At 38.4% G+C, this 5441-nt stretch overlaps 1 non-coding gene across 1 annotated transcript; it reads left to right on the forward strand.

Moving 5' to 3' along the window:
• The first annotated feature begins 2753 nt into the window (after positions 1–2753).
• On the forward strand, positions 2754–2860 carry LOC126076618 (U6 spliceosomal RNA). The gene has a single exon (XR_007517546.1). It is a non-coding gene; the product is annotated as a U6 spliceosomal RNA (small nuclear RNA).
• The last annotated feature ends 2581 nt before the right edge of the window (positions 2861–5441 follow it).

The raw sequence follows: 5441 nt of genomic DNA on the forward strand, positions 1-5441 counted from the left end.
GCTCCTTAGAAGCAGGGATGGCAAGATTTCGTATCACATACTTTGGACATGTTATCAGGAGGGGGTAGTCCCTGGAGAAGACATCATGCTTGTAAATTAGGGGGTCAGCGAAAAAGAAGACGACTCTCAATAATATGGATTGACACAGTGGCTACGCAAATGGCTCAAGCGTAGCAACAATTCTGAGGTTGGCGTAGGACCTGGCAGTATTTTTTCTGTTGTACATAGGGTTGCTAGGAGTCGGAAGCTGACTGGATGGCACCTAAGAACAACAACAGCAACAGCAATGATCTTGATACCACAAAATTCACTGCCTGGAGCCAAACTATTCTTGGCTGTAGCACCAAAACAGTACATTATCATTTAGCAATTTCAACTGAATATTTTGGCCAAAAACAGATCACTGGGTAGCCCCCAATGACTGGTATTTGTTCTTGGCACAAAATTCTACGAAACTACTACCTGAAAACTGGATAATGACTTCTCTGACATACTCAGGGTCCCTTTTGGCCTATCAATTGTCCCCTAGGAAAAAGAGGTCAGTAGATGTGTAACTACTCCAGGGGAATTCTGGATTTCTTTCTTCTCTCCTTAGACCTCTTCATTTCATACTTTACAAGAGCTCCTAAAAGTTGGGTGAATGCTACATGCTACGGTTGAAAGTATACAGATGATTTAGACAATACCGCTAAGGCTACAGAACTTCTCACTTAAGAGGATCATGAAATTGGACAGGTGGTTCAGAACAGAGCTGATTTAGATAGAATGTTGGTCTCTTGAGGACAATCGTGTGCTGTTTTAGGGAAAGAACGTAACACACCACTGTAGGCATCTCTTAGATCGTTAATATTACCAAAAACAAATGGGCAGGAAATGTAAGAAATCAGAAAATTAGGTAATTTGGCTAGTGACTACATACCTAGTTCTGTGAACTCTTCAGGTTGGGGAGGGGATCTCTTCTCTTGGTTTAATCTGGGTACTCTTGGCTCCTGGCTGAGAAGTAGACCACCAACTCTGATCAAAATACTTCTTTTAGTATTTGTCTGTGTTGCAGTTCAGATGTTTAATCTCCAAAGTCATAAATGCTGTTGAGCAACTGCTAACCCATCAAATGATCCAACAAATGGTCATTCAGCTGAAAGAACTAGAAAATCTGACACATACAGAATCCGAAACAACTACTGCTGGAAACTAGGACAGAACCATTGATGAAAACTTTTTTTTCCTAAATTTTATTTATTTTGTTGTTGTTGTTGAGAATATACGCATAGCAAAACATATACCAATTCAACATGTACAATTTAGTGACATTGATTACATTCTTCGAGTTGTGCAACCATTCTCACCCTCCTTTTCTGAGTTGTTCCTTCCTCATTAACATAAACTCACTGCACCCTAAGGCTCCTTACCTAATCTTTTGTATTTCTGTTGTCAATTTGATCTCATATAGATAGTTCTTAAAAGAGCATAATGCTCAAGACAGGCCTTTTTTTTTTTTTTTAACTAATTAAGCTAAACTATTACTCAGTTTTAAGATGATTTCAGGGGTTATATCTGGTTTAAGATTTAAAGATTATCTCAGGACAATAATTTCAGGGGTTCATCTACCCTCCATGGATCCTCAAAGTCTGGAGTTCATGAGAATTTTAAATTATATTCTCTATTTTCCCCTTTTTGATCAGGGTTCTTCCATGGAATCTTTGATCAAAATATTCAGTATTGGTAGTGGGGCACCATCTGGTTCTTATGGTCACATTGCAAAGGAGCAGCTGTTCATGGAGACAATAAGCCACACAGTCCATGTCCTCTTCCTGTTCCTGACTCTCCTTCCTCTGTTGCTCCAGGTGAGTAGAAACCAACTGTTGTGCCTTGAACGGCTACTTGCAAGGTTTTAAGGCCCTAGGCACTATGAAACAAACTAGGAGATATAACAGATGCACTAAACATGTTATTAGGCCAATTAACTGGGATGTCTCATGAAACCCTAACCCTAATCCTCCAAACCAAGGAATCTAATCCCATAAGGTGTTTAGTTGTACGTAAGCAGCCTCAGAAGTTACTCTTTTTTTGTCATTGTTATAAAAATATCCAACACACAACTTTTGCCAATAAAGCTTTTTAGAAGTCTACGACTTATTATTAACAATTGCAATAATTGGCTGTGCAACCCTACCCTTAATCAGTGTGATTTTTCCATCACCTTTAACTTCCCATTTCCCCTTCCCTCAGAATCCTTGTAACCATTAATATAAACTTTGGTCTCTGTACATTTGCCTTTTCTTGTCTTTTTATATAAGAGAGGTCATACAATATTTGTCCTTTTGTGATTGGCTTATTTCACTCAGCATAATGTCTTCAAGCTCCATCCATATATTAAGACTTCCTTTCTCCTACTGTCTGAGTAGTATTACATGGTATGTATGTACCACATTTTTTTTATCCACTTATCTTCATGAGCATTTATGTTGTTTCCACCTTTTGGCTATTGTGAATAGTGCTGTAATAAACATTGGTGTATAAGTCTCTTTTTGAGTCTCTGCTTTCAAGTCTTTTGGGTATATACCTAGGAGTGGAATTACTGGGTCCTATGGTAATTCTATTTTTAGTTTTTTGAGGAACTGCCACACTGTTTTTCACACCAGCAATGAATAAGTGTTCCAATTTCTCCATATCTTTGTCAAAGTTTGTTATTTTTTTTTTTTATCTTAGCCATTGTTATGGATTGAATTGTGTTCCCCAAAAATATGTGTTAAGTGCTCGCTTCGGCAGCACATATACTAAAATTGGAACCATACAGAGAAGATCATCATGGCCCCTGCACAAGGATGACACGCAAATTCATGAAGGGTACCATATTTTTAACTTTCACTTAAAGCACAACACAAATTTAAAAAAAAGAAATATACTAAAAAAAAATGTGTGTCAACTTGGCTAAGCCATGATTCCCAGTATTGTGTGGCTTTCCACCATTTTGTTTTCTGATGTGACTTTCCTATGTGTGGTAAATTCTACCTCTATAATGTTAACGAAGCAGAATTAAAGGCGGTTATGTTAATGAGGCAGGACTCAATCTATAAGATTAAGTTGTGTTTTATATCAATCTCTTTTGAGATACGAAAGAAAGAAGCAAGCAGAGAGACAGGGGGACCTCATACCACCAAGAAAGTAGTGCCAGGAGTACACATCACTTGGACCCAAGGTCTCTGTGCTGAGAAGCTCCTAGACTAGAGAAAGATTGATGACAAGGACCTTCATCCAGAGCCAACAGAGAGAGAAAGACTTCCCCTGGAGCTGGCGCCCTGAATTTAGATTTCTAGCCTCATTAACTGTGAGAGAATAAACTTCGGTTTGTTGACGCCATCCACCTGTGGTATGTCTGTTATAGCAACACTAGATAACTAAGACAGCTATCCCAGTGGAAGTAAAATGGTATTTCCTTGTGGTTTTGGTTTGCATCTCTTTAATGGCTGATGACACTGAACATCTTTTCATGCGTTTGGTGGCCATTCCAATGTCCTCTTTGGTAAAATCTCTATTCAAGCCATTTGCCCATTTTATGATTGGGTTAGTTATCCTTTTGTTGTTAAGTTGTTAATATTTTATATATAATTTTGTTATTAGATTTTTATCAGATATATGGTTTCTGAAGATATTCTCCCAGTCAGTAGCTTGTCTTTTTGCTTTTTTTGTAGTCTTTTGATGAACAAAAGTTTTTAATTTTTATGAAGGTCCCACTTATTTATTTTGTCATTTGCTGTTTGTGCTTTTGTTATTAGATAACCCATTGTTAAAAGCTGGGCCTGACAGTGTTGTCCCTGCATTTTCTTCTGAGAATTTTATGGTTTAATTTTCACATTTAGGTCCTTAATCCATTTTGAATTTCTTTTTGTGCATGGTGTGAGCCATGGGTCTTGTTTGGTTTTTCTGCATGTGGAAATCCAATTTTCCCAACACCATTTATTGAAGAGACTCTTTTTTCCCCATCAAATGGACTTAGTACCCTTGTCAAAAATCAGCTAACCATAAATGTGTGGGTTTTTTTTTTCTGGACTCACAATTCTATTCCATTGGTTTGTGTGTCTATTGTTGTACCAGTAACAGGCTGTTTTGAATACTGTAGCTGTATAGAATGTTTTAAAATCAGGAAGTGTGAGTCTTCCTACTTCGTTCTTGAATTTGGACTTTGCTTTAGCTGCATTGATGGAAACTTGATGTGAGGCTATCATTCCTCAAACAGAGGTGAAGATCTAGATTGATTACACAGTTATTAATGGTCTGTCCTTCAGCTCAGGCTGAGGATGACCACCAGGGGGGCTGAGAATGGAAAGTGTCCACCCTCGCACTCAGCATGGACAGTGAGAACCAAAACCACAAATTACACTCTTCTTTAACATGATTTTATGATACTCCTGTCTTCATTAGCAGGATTTTACTGTTCCTCTGTCTTCATTAGTGTAACTTTTTTCTTCCAGGAGTCTTCTGCCCAGCAGATGATTTGATTGTTCATTGGTTCATTATAGGAACTTCCTGAAGATTCTTTGAATCCTTCACCTTGAAATCCTCATCTTGCTGTTTCTACAAATCCTGGATTATTGTACCGTGATCCTTGTTGTTGTCAATGGCCATCAAGTCTGCTTTGATTTATGGCAACCTTATGCACAAGAATGAAACATCGCCTGGTCCTGCACCATTGTCACAGTCACTGGTATGCTTGAGTCTATTGTTGTGGCCACTAAGTATTTTGAGTGCCTTCCAACTTATGGGCTCATCTTTTGGCACTATCTCAGACAATATTTTGTTGTGATCTATTTTTTTTTTATAGGGTTTTCATTGGCTAATTTTCAGAAGTAGATTGCTAGGCCTTTTTCCTATTCTGTCTTAGTCAGGAAGCTCTGCTGAAATATGTTCACTCTGGGTGATCCTGCTGGTATTTGAAATACTGGTGGCATAGCTTCCAGCATTATGGCAACATACAAGCTGCCAAAAATGACAGACAGATGGGTGGTGGACTGTGATCCTTACCCAATCCTAATCAAGCCCTTGATTTGGAAGACCTGCTGTAAATCAAACTTCCAGTTCTCAGTAAATTCTGACTTTACCTTCTCTCCTCCAAGACACTGCTAAAGCTTTGCGAGGTGGTGTTTTCCCTTACTGCAGTAAGTGAGGAACTCAGCTTTGTCTTATCCAGAGGTTGTGTTGGGGATATTTGAGGAGCCAGCTTTTGACAGATGTTAAAACTGATTTATAAAAGCAGAGACTTTCATAGATTAGAAATACTGAAATGAATTTGCAGATGACTGCAAAACTGGCATTTTTGGGGGGGGAAGGGGAGGTCATCCCTCCACCAGACAGAATTTATTTGCATGTGTATAGACAAAAATTACTTGCACTGCTATTAGTTAAGGTACAATGTATAGAGTTGTAAAAGTGCTCAAAGGCAA

Source organism: Elephas maximus, chromosome 4, assembly GCF_024166365.1.
Source record: "Elephas maximus indicus isolate mEleMax1 chromosome 4, mEleMax1 primary haplotype, whole genome shotgun sequence".
Taxonomy (NCBI): Eukaryota; Metazoa; Chordata; class Mammalia; order Proboscidea; family Elephantidae; genus Elephas; species Elephas maximus.